The 16986-nt window shown below is 38.5% G+C and overlaps 1 protein-coding gene across 1 annotated transcript in view; it reads right to left on the reverse strand.

Annotated features, from left to right (window-relative positions):
* Positions 1-16986, reverse strand: part of LOC149828849 (Calcineurin-like metallo-phosphoesterase superfamily protein) — a 117780-nt gene that overhangs the window by 47956 nt on the left and 52838 nt on the right. The window lies entirely within an intron of this gene.

Below are 16986 nucleotides of genomic sequence, written 5' to 3' on the forward strand. Positions count from 1 at the left end.
TGATGATGATTATAAAGGTTATAGGTGTTATGATTCCAAGTCAGGCAGAATTAAAATATCTAAAAATGTTGTGTTTGATGAGTGCAACTATTATGTTTTGCAGGACAAGAATAATATTGAAGTATATCAACCTTGGCTAGATAATAACATATTTTCAGCCATGAATGATAGGGTACAACAGCCAAATCTTTTTCCTTATCAAAGTTAAGATGTCTTAAAAGATCCACCAGCCAAATTGGATTGTGACACAAAAAACGATTCAAGCAACGTAGAAAGCACATTAGGAAGATTCAAAGAGGCATGCATTTATACACGGCGTAATCAAAGATAGTCGGTTATGCAAGAACAACAACAATCGTCAGATCAAGAAAGATAACTTTAGTCAATAAGAAGATCAAGGTGAGACATTTGATTGAAAGATGGGTGAGTTATGAAAATTTTAACATAGATTTTCAGTGCTTCCTTAATCAAATCGGACAGCAGCAAGAACCCAAAATATTTCAGCACGCAGTGCAGTCGAATGTAATGAAATATGCGGAAAAGAAATATATGTCCTACAATGGACGTTCACACATAGGAAGCAAAGGACAAGTCCAAAAGAGGACATACACAAAAGCCAACAATGGCTTGAAAGCATAAAATCTTATAAAAGCAGAAGAGGGCTTCAAGAAGCCATGTATTACAAAGGGAGAGACCCCACTTATTTATAGGCAAGAGAGGAGTGAGAGAGAGATAGAAAAGGGAGAGAGAGAGGCACCATTGGGAGTCCCAACAAGGTGTCGTTGGGCTCCCAACGGTCACAATTGTGACCGTTGGGGGCTCAACGACTCTGTTGGGGCCCCCAACGTGGGTGCATTTAATGCACAAAAAACAAATAAAAAATAAAAAATAAGAAAAAGGAAAAAGGTAAAAAAGACTACAATGCCCCTATTGGGCGAATTTATAGAAATACCCCTTATCAGGTATGGATGAATATACCTATATATATATATTGATTACATTTAACGACCCCAATCCAGACCCTTTTAAAAATGCGGAATAAATTTTTTTTTTCTTCTAAGAGTTGCGGAAACCTTCCCAGAGATCTGGGGTCCTCATAGTTCCACTTTCCATTGGATAGCCCATCCACCACAAACGAAGTTGCAATTATCATCCATATCAACCAACTAAAACTCTTTTATTAATGAGTAAGCAAATTTCAAAGACAAGGTTTTCTTCAACTGAAAGTAAAGTAACAATTTCAGAAATTAAAAGAACTAAAAGACAAAAGATAGAGCCACTAAGTCCTCTACTGAAGCCGACAAGCCCAAGTATAACTCATCCATCCCCAGATGCATGTCCAACTTCACTGTTCACCATTTCCTGTGAAAAACCAACAAAGTAGGGTGTCAGAACCGAAATTCTGAGCACAGCTACTTCTAAAGAAACCAGGTAAGAGAAAGAACATGGATAAGATTTCATGCAGTGATTTGAGGGAGTACAAATATAAATTTTGCAACATTCAAATATCTATAACTACCAATAGTTGCATATACTTACCAGTCACGAACAGTAAAGCTATGTCACATATCAATAACTAAATAACCAACCTTTCAGCATGATTTCACAAAGTAAAGCGTATGCTACCACCAAATGATGTCATGATATCAAGAATGATTCAAACATGCATGATCTAATGCATAACAGAAAAATGCATGATGATGTGCAATGCATGATTTCTTCTGTTATCTTTCATTTATGTTCCATCTTTCCATATGCATGCCCTATTAGATGCACACATCTTTAAGTTTCTCTTTTTAATTACCGTGGCCCGCGGATACACCAAACGGGTACAAACCCCGAGGTCAAGTAGGTTCCCAGGGTAGCTTAACACACAATTTGTATTTTATTATTGGGTTCCAACTTAGCCCTCGACCGATATCAGGAAACAGCACCATCCATCAGAACATTAGACCTCCACATCTAATGTCGGGGACACAAGGGACACCCCACGCCCACAAGTGCCACTTCCTTGGTACCATAAACTCACAGCTGTGACTAACACACCACTCCCGGGTAAAGTGGCGGGCTCTCCCTAAAACCGTGGCCAGGAGAAGAACCTCAATATCGGGTTCAGGGGCAACAACGCACACGGAGTTTTTGTATCCTTACAGTCTCCCCAAGACCGGATATCCAGGATTCTCATACTCCAGATGAGATATCCCAGAATGTAAATTACACTGTTCTTATTCATTATTTTTATTTAAAGTTCATTCTTTAAGTTTGCAACACCATATGCAAAAGAAAAATGAAAACCCGCATCCTCCCTTGCGGGGACCCATTCGGGACTCCAGCCCGTATAAACCACTAGAACAGTGTAGGAAAGTGCCAAACCATCTTATGTGGTTCAAGTGATGTATTTAAAACCTATGTGAAAGCAAACCAAACCCACGGCTCTCCAGGCCGATGATGGTCCAACCAGGCCATCAATGCATCACATCACAAAACAAAAGTAGTGTTTTATTTATAACACTAAGCCAAAGTGCCAAAAGCATATGCACATATGAAATAATAAACTCAAACATATGCATGTCATAATTCATTCATATGAAATTTCAATATGTGTGTGTTACATACATCACATATGGGTGTTCACCAATGCACACCTCTTTTGAGTGTGTCAGTATGCACATACATTACACATTCTCATCAAGCATACGTGCTCATAAAAATATCAACAACCGATCTATGATCACATTCATGATTTGCACAAACAGTACAATAAGATGCTAATATAACATTTTACATATTCACCGGGCAAAATGTAAATTTCTGCACATGCTAGGGAAGGTGGTCGGGCTTACTAATCCCGGACCCCTATCCTCCTAACTAAATAGTCAATTCAGTCAAATCGACTGAGCCTGTCAACCATCTCAGCCGACTGGGTCAGCTGGAGTGGGTCGTCCAACCAAATCCACTGATTATGCTGACACAACATAAGCTTTCATCAAAATTTTGTTCGCATACCGCTGAGGATCTATACCAAAAGGAAAGCATGTGGGAAACACATAAGAACCGACTATCATGAGCAAATTTGATTTTTCAGAATCCATGATTACAGGTACATTCATAGGGACTCACTCAAAATTTAAATGATAAATCTGATTAACCAAACCAGCTATGTACATATGCTGCAGGAACATAAGAAAAATCTCAAGCACAAGCAATGTCTTCAGCTATTATGCATGAATGAAATCAGTATTATGGATAACGCTAACTTTAACCACCATATTTAGCTTAATGCCTGTATACCAACACGTATTCAAGCTGATTACCCTCACCAATTCTGCGTCAAAACAACCCACGCACACACATACAGTTTTATAACAGGGATTTTATTTTCTGTTCAGCACTAGAATAGCCCCTGGAAGGTGGGCACCTAACAGGTACTTTTCCCAGTCAGAGTTCCAGTTACACTAAAGGACATCTGGTTCAGGATATACTGGTGTCAAAACCCAAGAAGGCAACCTAAGTTGGACTTCTTCAGGACAGTCTACCATAATAAGTAAATTATTACAAGAAAGTTAATCCTGCTAAGTTTTAAAAAGCACAGAGAACTATTTAAAACACATCGACTTCATACTGTCAAACACAAACTTCATTTGCATAGTAGATTCAGCCTTTAAAATGAATGTAATAGCCAAAAAGCAATTGTTCCAGGACACCACTAGGGAACAGTTACTTAAACTACGCAATATAAGAAAAAGAATAAGCTTGTGAAATACAGAAAACACACTTTGATCTAATCAATAGGATGCATAAACCATGTACTACTGTTGAAACTCCATCATGTTCATAGAACAACATGCACAATGCACCCCTAACAAATCTTGCATAAGAGCTCGTGATGCCCAATTTTTTTTTTATGCAGCAACTTAATCTAAGCCTTCCACCCAAATTAAAAATAAACTCAGCCCCTATGGATTTAACGTACACAGCATACATATTATTATTATTTTTTTTTTTTGAATCATACGAGTCACAGGCCAGCTATGGCCCGGATCCAAAAGAAGTAGAGCACCCAGCCGACTGGTTCGGCTGGGACCCTGCTAACACAGTACCCATGGGCCTGTCGCCTCCAACCCATGCACTAGTGGCCTGCAACATGAAACAACACATTTTTTTCAAGCATATACGATTACTGTTTTCCTAAACATATACGATTTCTGTTTTCCGATTTCAATATTTAAGGCATATTAAGAAAACCCCCAAATCAATTTGATTTGGTATTTAGGGTTTATCAAGAAAACCCCCAAATCAACGTATGGAATCGAACCCCTGTTCGATTCCTCACCCAGGTTCGAAGAAGAACCGTACTTTATTGAAGATTTCCGGCGATCGGAGGCTCGGAACGTGCAGGCACAGACGGCTGGTGTCGCTCCCCGCGGCTGCCGTGAAGAAGGGAGCTTGCTGGAAGACTTTGGTGGCTGTTGGTGGCTACTGGTGGCTGCGGTTTGCCGCAGCACTTTCCGGCGACCTCTTCTTCCTCTGGTGTGCGCACGCAGACAGGGAGAGGGAGATTGAGGGACTGAGTGGAGAGAGATGCGAGGGATAGAGATGAGGCTGAGTGAAGAGGGTCCCCTCTCCACTCCCTCTTATCGGGCAAGACCCCTTGTAATGCCCCGAAAATTTTAACCCAAATTTAAGAGGATTTTTTTTTTTTAACAGCGAAAACAAAAAATAAAATAGGGTTAAGCAGTTCGAGACATTACGGTGGAGAGAAAACCCAACACATTTATTTCATTTCAATATCAATGAAAATCATCAGAGTTTTAAATGATATGAATAATTAAAATTACATTAAACCCAAGCAATCTCTGGAACAATAAATCCAAAATTCTCGATCTGATGCCTCATCCCGCAGCCGCTCATAAACCCTATTCTTCACCTGAAAAATAGTAAATTGATTGGAATTAGACTACCACGTCTAAGTAGGAAAAACTGTAATTTTTCTTGCAGGTATATCATGTGTCAAGTAGGTGATGTGGGTGTCGTGGTGATTTTCAGCCAATACAAAAGCACATATAGAAGTCGATGCAATAGCAATAACAGACATATAACTAAGTAGAGAAGTGGGTTATGCAACAATTATAAATAACCCAAAAACATGTTATGCAACTACAACAATTAAGCAAGGTATTAAGCAATTAAAGCAGAACTTACACTAACATGAATAACATCTATATAACATCCATAATATGAATTCAATTAACTAATATATGCACAGTTTAGGATGTTGTTTCATCATAAGCACCGAATATAAAGCATGATGAAAAAGTATGCAAATGTCTCTTTAATGACTCCACACAGTGATACCTAACTGTTCTAGCTGATGTTTATCTTTTCTTATCCCGCGGGTACACACGGGCCAAGGCAACCATCACAGAAGAGAACGTTCGAGGGTATATTATTCAAGGTTGTTTTATTAACCCGAACATTCTAACTGTGACTGAAAAATCCCAAGGGAGCGGCCAGTGACCGAGAGAATCTCCCAAAGGCCAAAACCAAAACAGGATGCATCCCTAACTTCTGCAGAAGAGCAAAGAGCTACCACCTAGGACATATTGGTAGTCCGGGTCCCCCAACTCCGAGGACTGGGGACCAACGAGTCACTTTAGCTCGAAACAAAGAAACATGTCCCCGGAGTTTTGTACCACCTACCCTCTCCAAGGTAAGCCCGAATCTGAGTGAGTTAATCTTTTCATTTAATTATTTTCCCAAAGTATGGGGTTTTTCCCCAACTTCCTTCTACTATCATAGCAGTAGAATTCCCAACCTTAGTCATTTTACCAAGGTGTATGAATCATCCAAATCTTTTCTCCCTATTGATTGCTTAAACCCACTCAGAGTGCTCTGGTGCCTTTAAACCAGTCAAGCACACAAGCCTCGGTACCTTTAAACCAGTCAGGCCATAGAAATTAAATTTAAGTTTCTCATCAATGTTATGGTAATTACCCAAAGTGCTTTGGTACTTTTAAACCAATCGGACACAAATGCCCTGATATCTTTAAACCAGTCAGGCTCACAGAAATAAACCTTGAATTTTCTCACTAATGTTATTAACATTGAGTGCAAGCTCATTAACCAAAGTACCTGCATCAGATACCCAATTCATATTGCCCAATTAGGCAAGATTCTCAAACTCCCTATCATTCATTTTGACTTCACAGTGGACAAGGAAAAACAATTCACATAACTTGACTGCATGCAACAAACATTGACATTTCTTTAATATGTCTCACAACTCTCTTCCAGAAAACAGTCAAACTCAAACATTTCCAGATTTGAATATCAGCAGCTTACAAGCCATAATTTCATATATAAACAAATTTCACATCATACCATTTGTATATCAAGTTACAAATAAAACATAGTGTTTCACAAATAGGTAGCATCATATATTTCCAACTACTAGTAGAATGCTCATATGCCATTTTCACAGTGAATCACAATTCTTAATGGCAGTAAAGATCTAGACACAATTTTTCACTGATGTATAATATCACTCGATTTTTGCTATAAGTATAATGCCCGAACACGGCAACCAAGGACTGACTCATGTTATGCCAGGGTCGACTCTCTGGTCTTCCAGGTATGACATGATGCACTAGGGGTCAATTTCCTGAGAAAGGGTCCGGCTCCCATGTGTAGGGTATGGGCACATGTATAGTCATGACAGCAATGGGAATCACACATTAAATTTTCTATGTGGGTGCAGCAGAACATATCCAAGGCGGAGTTCATTCTTCACTAATGTCACAACAGTAAATGTATACATATTTATGTGGGTGCACAGTAATGTGTGCAGCAACATGCATACCAACTGAGAGTGTTCTGCAGCAATACAATATGGATACAAATGAAGATTGGACACAAATTTTTTTTTTTGATGCATTCTAGAGCAAGTAACCATTGTTATCAACCTTCTACTTTCTACCATCCAATTGGATACAATGTCAATTGCTAACCAGATTAATAAATAGAATACAACGGTTTCTAGTGCACATCAAATAATAGCAAAACATTTTACAAGTTGTAAACAGATTCCTGACTTCAGTGTAAGACCACCAGGGTTAACAGAACAGAACGACTGCTATAATTCTAAAGGAAATTAAATGAGATTTAACCACCGTATTACAAGCGGTGTTAACACCAATATCATTAAGACTAATCGTCATTCAAATTTGGTTGCAACTGAAGCCCTAGAGGCTCTGCTAGGTAGGATTAGCTCACCCAACCCCCCTTTTTTTTGTAAAAGATACCATCAGTAGTTCACGACATCCAAGAGATCCGTTAAATAAATGCCATAGACAGTAAATGCAAGTGGGGTATCTTTGCAGACACAACTCATGAAACATACTTGGAAAACAATCTCCACAGATCTTGTCAAAAAGTTGGTCAGCAACATAAAATTTCATGTTATTGAAGAAAACATCTGGCACGTGGACATGGAGATACACACCAGTATGAGTTATGCATGGAAACTTTGTTCAACTAGAGCATGTTAACATAACTGAACGTGTACATGTAAAAGAGCAGTGTAAAGAAATATTTATGAATAAAGTTCATATCTCAAAGCTCATAAATATAATCCTGTATTGCCACCTGAAAAGTATGAACTAGTGATTGACAATCCTATGATATTAATATACATAAGTAGTTGATTTGCACTCTGCACCCTATGTGCATGTATCCATTTGGTTGCTGTCTTTAAAAAAAATTCTCCATGGTACCACCCAGATCTGTACCCATGTCAACATGGGAGGCAATATGGTTCTCTGTGTATCCAGGCATAAAAGCTATGAGAAAATCTATTTCACAAATGCCTACCAGGTGCCTCGTATTTTGCCCTGCCATTTCTGACACAATAAGTGTCTGGTAAGCTTTTTCACAAGCTAACCCTAACATACATATATTTTTTTTTCAGTTTTCAGAATTGACACATTAAGTAGCTGCATTACCACAGCCCTCGGCAAGGTCAATTTATTTTCGGAATGGAATAGAACTGCTACGTCCAATAACAACGCAAAACTTAATTGGGTCTATATTTTGGATACCCAGGCTAAACCTGAATAGTATGGTTGTGTCCTAGATGGGCCAGTTCAGCTGATTTGCCCTCCCTACATCCAAGTAAACAACATAAGCAACGAACACCCGAATCCCAGATCAATCAAAAAGGGAGAAGGAAAAGTTGGACAGAGAGCATACTGTAAGCTTCACACAAGGTATCCTGCAACTGTAAAAACCCTACTAATCGAAGTCTGAAATCCCCAAATTGAAGGTCTGGGATTTCGGCAAACCCACATCGACTGCTCGAACACACCCAATACCCAAAACAAGGAAAAATAGCAGTAAGACCTACCTTTTTCCAGCGTGATGGTGGTTGATGCTGTAAGAGGGAGGTTTCGCCGGCGTTCATGGCTCCACTAACGAGCACGATCGAGAGGAACATGGAGACGAGAGGAGAGGCAGGTTCGGCTATCGTGCAAGGTCGCCGGCAGCATTGACCGACGTCGGCGATGGTCGAGGTTGCTGCACGCAGGTAGACAGAGAGAAAGAGAGAGAGAGAGAGAGGGAGAGAAAACCGCCGATCTCGACTGCTCCACTGCTATGCAGGGCTTCGGGAGGGAGATCGAGAAGACGAGGGTTGAGACCTGTGTCCATCCCCTTTTAACGATAGGCGACCCCCGGCGGTTACGCTCCTCCCCTTCCATCGTTATCAATTCCTGCTAGGGTTCTGAAAGAACCCTAGCAAGATCTTATCGGGCAGGTATAGTGCCCCCAATACACATAGTGGGGTGCGGTTCGGGTCTGGATCCGAGACTCGGGATCCAACTGAGTGTTGGATCCGTGTGTCTCAGACGATATGGATCCTTAACAGTTTTGCAGAGTGGATCCGAAGGTCGGATCCAAATAGATCCAACAACGAATCCACACATTAAATTTATTTTATATTATATATATATATATATATATATATATATTTTGTACAGTTATATATATATATACATACTATTATACATATATATATATGTGATTCCTTTGTGGATCCTTACTTGACTTATCCGGATCCGTTCATGGATCCGAATCTCTTTCTTAGGGGTTAAAGTATTATATTTTTAATTTTTTTGAATGTAACCCCAAATAAAAATTTTTATCTGGGTGCAATGACGTTGTTATGGATCGCCCATAAACTACTATGGATCCAAGATCCATCTTGCGCATGCAACCCTTTATGAAATCCAGAGTTTTCTTCACACCATGGATCCGAATTAAGATACTTGGATCCAGACAAAGCTAGTATGGATCCACCCATAATTTTGATTGGATTCTACGCTATTTACCTCTTTGATGTCCAGTATCCAAATGTGGATCCAACCATCACCAGTGCTACTTCAAATCCCTCTAAAATGCTATATGTCTGATATAGAAATTCTTCTTATTAAGAATCTGATTTACACTTCGTTGATTCTCTTCATTCATCCCGAATCCGATATCAAATTTGATCCTGATAATGAGGATCCAATACCAGAGATCCAATCCATTTGACCGAAATCCATTATTAAATATCAAATTTAGTGATCCAACATCTAAGATCCAAATGTAATATCGAAAATCCAAACATGATATTATGAATCTGATATTGAATATCCAAACAAAATATTCGATATCCAATTACGAATAACCAATTAAAACAATAAAATATTCGTGTATCACCTTAATGACTTAAAAATCTAAATTTATTTATCTGATAAAAATCGTGGGTATTACATCCTTTCCCCCTAAAAAGAATTTCGTCCTCGAAATTTCATTGCAGGATTCCCGTAGAGATCGTAGTCTGAGGAAATCGGTATCGACAAGGTTGCACGTATGTGTGTGAGCTCCTAACATATATCCCAACGTATAAAAATCGGGACAATACACCATGATTTTCTAAGAGAAGTTTGGAGCTAAAATTTGGTCTTGACAAAATTCATATATGATTCCTTTAATGGCAAAAATTGTACTAAATCACGAGAAAGTCTTAACCTAAGACAGTTGGAGTGTATGTTCACTGCTTCCTACTGGTTTAGTCACGAATGATAGACACAACCTGATATTCTTTTAGCTTGCTCTTGTTTATTGGATATAGTTTTTCCTTTATTTTATCATAACCACGTCGATGTTTTTGTCTTCGCTATTTCTAACAGATTTTTTTTTATTTTTTTATCCTGAATAACCTCCACTTATTCCTATTTCTCAAGGTTTTGCGTGGCTAATTGTCGCATGTCGTAACCTCTCTCAAGATGTTATTCTAAAAATGGTACCATCTTCTCACAGAAAACCCAAACATATCCTCAAATCAAGGTCTAGAATCTCTCAAAGAGTGGCTCTTCTATTCTCAAAAGACACAAACATGTCATTATATCAATATTTAAAATCAATACTGATCCAGTTCTGCTATAACTAAAGCCAAATCTATTGATCTATAATAGGATATATCAATCAATCCCTGCAAATTCTCCCAATTTGACATGACTCTTTATTAATTAAAGATTAACAAAATCCACATCGGATCATCTGGTCTAGGAAATGCACAACCTCACACGGAATTACCGCCCTATATGGTATACCCGGTCTTGGACAATACACTTCCTCACAGGAATTTACCATCTTTGCGGCCACCCGTTCTTGGACAATGTATTACCTCACGGAGATTTACCGCTCTAGCCGGATTACCTGATATTGGTCAAACATACCCTCACAGTTAATCCTTAATGGAAAAGGTCCTCAATAGGTGCCAAAATAGGGATACTACAAATTATCGCTCTCAAGGTCGGTAATCACCAATATGGGCACAAGCATATGTATCATCAATATGCATCATTAGTTCATCTGGTACATAAATCATAAAATCACACCTTTCGCCAATAAGGTTCCATGAATCATAGTTCACTATTGAACTTTAAGCATATATCGCATGCTTTCAAAACCTCCGATCACGTGGCATTTCAATCATATCATACTAAAGCATATTATCCTATGCATCATATCATTGCCACCAGGAATATGGCATTTTCCAAGTTAACTTCGAAGCATGCGTAATCCAAGCATGAGTCACAATGAGATCTTGTATATATCAAGAATCAACTAAACCTCAAGATACGTAACTTCTACGTAGTTCGAGTTATGCAAATAGGATTTCAATCATATATGTATCTGAGACATTCAGATCATTTTACGTGCATTGATAATTCTTACATCATATCACATTCGATTATTTTGACGTGAAACGCACGCACATATCTACTAAGAAATTTAGTCAAACCTCCATAATACACACATCAATCAAGCTATGTAACTATGTAGGCGTGATACATCATTCACCTAGTAGGTGGATACTAATGATTTATAGGCGTGATATGTCATTCATCTAATAGGTCAAAATTAATCAATTGTAGGCGTGAATTCACCTATATGCTAATATTAGAATCACAATAAAAGAACAAGTAATATAACCAATAACAAAACAAAATAAATTACACTCACAGAGCGCTTGCAGGGTGTGGCACGACCGTGATCTTTGATTTATTGTTCCCAAGCTCTGATACCATTTGTAATGCCCCGAAAATTTTAACCCAAATTTAAGAGGATTTTTTTTTTTTTAACAGCGAAAACAAAAAATAAAATAGGGTTAAGCAGTTCGAGACATTACGGTGGAGAGAAAACCCAACACATTTATTTCATTTCAATATCAATGAAAATCATCAGAGTTTTAAATGATATGAATAATTAAAATTACATTAAACCCAAGCAATCTCTAGAACAATAAATCCAAAATTCTCGATCTGATGCCTCATCCCGCAGCCGCTCATAAACCCTATTCTTCACTTGAAAAATAGTAAATTGATTGGAATTAGACTACCACGTCTAAGTAGGAAAAACTGTAATTTTTCTTGCAGGTATATCATGTGTCAAGTAGGTGATGTGGGTGTCGTGGTGATTTTCAGCCAATACAAAAGCACATATAGAAGTCGATGCAATAGCAATAACAGACATATAACTAAGTAGAGAAGTGGGTTATGCAACAATTATAAATAACCCAAAAACATGTTATGCAACTACAACAATTAAGCAAGGTATTAAGCAATTAAAGCAGAACTTACACTAACATGAATAACATCTATATAACATCCATAATATGAATTCAATTAACTAATATATGCACAGTTTAGGATGTTGTTTCATCATAAGCACCGAATATAAAGCATGATGAAAAAGTATGCAAATGTCTCTTTAATGACTCCACACAGTGATACCTAACTGTTCTAGCTGATGTTTATCTTTTCTTATCCCGCGGGTACACACGGGCCAAGGCAACCATCACAGAAGAGAACGTTCGAGGGTATATTATTCAAGGTTGTTTTATTAACCCGAACATTCTAACTGTGACTGAAAAATCCCAAGGGAGCGGCCAGTGACCGAGAGAATCTCCCAAAGGCCAAAACCAAAACAGGATGCATCCCTAACTTCTGCAGAAGAGCAAAGAGCTACCACCTAGGACATATTGGTAGTCCGGGTCCCCCAACTCCGAGGACTGGGGACCAACGAGTCACTTTAGCTCGAAACAAAGAAACATGTCCCCGGAGTTTTGTACCACCTACCCTCTCCAAGGTAAGCCCGAATCTGAGTGAGTTAATCTTTTCATTTAATTATTTTCCCAAAGTATGGGGTTTTTCCCCAACTTCCTTCTACTATCATAGCAGTAGAATTCCCAACCTTAGTCATTTTACCAAGGTGTATGAATCATCCAAATCTTTTCTCCCTATTGATTGCTTAAACCCACTCAGAGTGCTCTGGTGCCTTTAAACCAGTCAAGCACACAAGCCTCGGTACCTTTAAACCAGTCAGGCCATAGAAATTAAATTTAAGTTTCTCATCAATGTTATGGTAATTACCCAAAGTGCTTTGGTACTTTTAAACCAATCGGACACAAATGCCCTGATATCTTTAAACCAGTCAGGCTCACAGAAATAAACCTTGAATTTTCTCACTAATGTTATTAACATTGAGTGCAAGCTCATTAACCAAAGTACCTGCATCAGATACCCAATTCATATTGCCCAATTAGGCAAGATTCTCAAACTCCCTATCATTCATTTTGACTTCACAGTGGACAAGGAAAAACAATTCACATAACTTGACTGCATGCAACAAACATTGACATTTCTTTAATATGTCTCACAACTCTCTTCCAGAAAACAGTCAAACTCAAACATTTCCAGATTTGAATATCAGCAGCTTACAAGCCATAATTTCATATATAAACAAATTTCACATCATACCATTTGTATATCAAGTTACAAATAAAACATAGTGTTTCACAAATAGGTAGCATCATATATTTCCAACTACTAGTAGAATGCTCATATGCCATTTTCACAGTGAATCACAATTCTTAATGGCAGTAAAGATCTAGACACAATTTTTCACTGATGTATAATATCACTCGATTTTTGCTATAAGTATAATGCCCGAACACGGCAACCAAGGACTGACTCATGTTATGCCAGGGTCGACTCTCTGGTCTTCCAGGTATGACATGATGCACTAGGGGTCAATTTCCTGAGAAAGGGTCCGGCTCCCATGTGTAGGGTATGGGCACATGTATAGTCATGACAGCAATGGGAATCACACATTAAATTTTCTATGTGGGTGCAGCAGAACATATCCAAGGCGGAGTTCATTCTTCACTAATGTCACAACAGTAAATGTATACATATTTATGTGGGTGCACAGTAATGTGTGCAGCAACATGCATACCAACTGAGAGTGTTCTGCAGCAATACAATATGGATACAAATGAAGATTGGACACAAATTTTTTTTTTTGATGCATTCTAGAGCAAGTAACCATTGTTATCAACCTTCTACTTTCTACCATCCAATTGGATACAATGTCAATTGCTAACCAGATTAATAAATAGAATACAACGGTTTCTAGTGCACATCAAATAATAGCAAAACATTTTACAAGTTGTAAACAGATTCCTGACTTCAGTGTAAGACCACCAGGGTTAACAGAACAGAACGACTGCTATAATTCTAAAGGAAATTAAATGAGATTTAACCACCGTATTACAAGCGGTGTTAACACCAATATCATTAAGACTAATCGTCATTCAAATTTGGTTGCAACTGAAGCCCTAGAGGCTCTGCTAGGTAGGATTAGCTCACCCAACCCCCCTTTTTTTTGTAAAAGATACCATCAGTAGTTCACGACATCCAAGAGATCCGTTAAATAAATGCCATAGACAGTAAATGCAAGTGGGGTATCTTTGCAGACACAACTCATGAAACATACTTGGAAAACAATCTCCACAGATCTTGTCAAAAAGTTGGTCAGCAACATAAAATTTCATGTTATTGAAGAAAACATCTGGCACGTGGACATGGAGATACACACCAGTATGAGTTATGCATGGAAACTTTGTTCAACTAGAGCATGTTAACATAACTGAACGTGTACATGTAAAAGAGCAGTGTAAAGAAATATTTATGAATAAAGTTCATATCTCAAAGCTCATAAATATAATCCTGTATTGCCACCTGAAAAGTATGAACTAGTGATTGACAATCCTATGATATTAATATACATAAGTAGTTGATTTGCACTCTGCACCCTATGTGCATGTATCCATTTGGTTGCTGTCTTTAAAAAAAATTCTCCATGGTACCACCCAGATCTGTACCCATGTCAACATGGGAGGCAATATGGTTCTCTGTGTATCCAGGCATAAAAGCTATGAGAAAATCTATTTCACAAATGCCTACCAGGTGCCTCGTATTTTGCCCTGCCATTTCTGACACAATAAGTGTCTGGTAAGCTTTTTCACAAGCTAACCCTAACATACATATATTTTTTTTTCAGTTTTCAGAATTGACACATTAAGTAGCTGCATTACCACAGCCCTCGGCAAGGTCAATTTATTTTCGGAATGGAATAGAACTGCTACGTCCAATAACAACGCAAAACTTAATTGGGTCTATATTTTGGATACCCAGGCTAAACCTGAATAGTATGGTTGTGTCCTAGATGGGCCAGTTCAGCTGATTTGCCCTCCCTACATCCAAGTAAACAACATAAGCAACGAACACCCGAATCCCAGATCAATCAAAAAGGGAGAAGGAAAAGTTGGACAGAGAGCATACTGTAAGCTTCACACAAGGTATCCTGCAACTGTAAAAACCCTACTAATCGAAGTCTGAAATCCCCAAATTGAAGGTCTGGGATTTCGGCAAACCCACATCGACTGCTCGAACACACCCAATACCCAAAACAAGGAAAAATAGCAGTAAGACCTACCTTTTTCCAGCGTGATGGTGGTTGATGCTGTAAGAGGGAGGTTTCGCCGGCGTTCATGGCTCCACTAACGAGCACGATCGAGAGGAACATGGAGACGAGAGGAGAGGCAGGTTCGGCTATCGTGCAAGGTCGCCGGCAGCATTGACCGACGTCGGCGATGGTCGAGGTTGCTGCACGCAGGTAGACAGAGAGAAAGAGAGAGAGAGAGAGAGGGAGAGAAAACCGCCGATCTCGACTGCTCCACTGCTATGCAGGGCTTCGGGAGGGAGATCGAGAAGACGAGGGTTGAGACCTGTGTCCATCCCCTTTTAACGATAGGCGACCCCCGGCGGTTACGCTCCTCCCCTTCCATCGTTATCAATTCCTGCTAGGGTTCTGAAAGAACCCTAGCAAGATCTTATCGGGCAGGTATAGTGCCCCCAATACACATAGTGGGGTGCGGTTCGGGTCTGGATCCGAGACTCGGGATCCAACTGAGTGTTGGATCCGTGTGTCTCAGACGATATGGATCCTTAACAGTTTTGCAGAGTGGATCCGAAGGTCGGATCCAAATAGATCCAACAACGAATCCACACATTAAATTTATTTTATATTATATATATATATATATATATATATATATTTTGTACAGTTATATATATATATACATACTATTATACATATATATATATGTGATTCCTTTGTGGATCCTTACTTGACTTATCCGGATCCGTTCATGGATCCGAATCTCTTTCTTAGGGGTTAAAGTATTATATTTTTAATTTTTTTGAATGTAACCCCAAATAAAAATTTTTATCTGGGTGCAATGACGTTGTTATGGATCGCCCATAAACTACTATGGATCCAAGATCCATCTTGCGCATGCAACCCTTTATGAAATCCAGAGTTTTCTTCACACCATGGATCCGAATTAAGATACTTGGATCCAGACAAAGCTAGTATGGATCCACCCATAATTTTGATTGGATTCTACGCTATTTACCTCTTTGATGTCCAGTATCCAAATGTGGATCCAACCATCACCAGTGCTACTTCAAATCCCTCTAAAATGCTATATGTCTGATATAGAAATTCTTCTTATTAAGAATCTGATTTACACTTCGTTGATTCTCTTCATTCATCCCGAATCCGATATCAAATTTGATCCTGATAATGAGGATCCAATACCAGAGATCCAATCCATTTGACCGAAATCCATTATTAAATATCAAATTTAGTGATCCAACATCTAAGATCCAAATGTAATATCGAAAATCCAAACATGATATTATGAATCTGATATTGAATATCCAAACAAAATATTCGATATCCAATTACGAATAACCAATTAAAACAATAAAATATTCGTGTATCACCTTAATGACTTAAAAATCTAAATTTATTTATCTGATAAAAATCGTGGGTATTACATCCTTTCTCCCTAAAAAGAATTTCGTCCTCGAAATTTCATTGCAGGATTCCCGTAGAGATCGTAGTCTGAGGAAATCGGTATCGACAAGGTTGCACGTATGTGTGTGAGCTCCTAACATATATCCCAACGTATAAAAATCGGGACAATACACCATGATTTTCTAAGAGAAGTTTGGAGCTAAAATTTGGTCT

Source organism: Nuphar pumila, chromosome 9, assembly GCF_984573655.1.
Source record: "Nuphar pumila chromosome 9, dmNupPumi1.hap1.1, whole genome shotgun sequence".
NCBI lineage: Eukaryota > Viridiplantae > Streptophyta > Magnoliopsida > Nymphaeales > Nymphaeaceae > Nuphar > Nuphar pumila.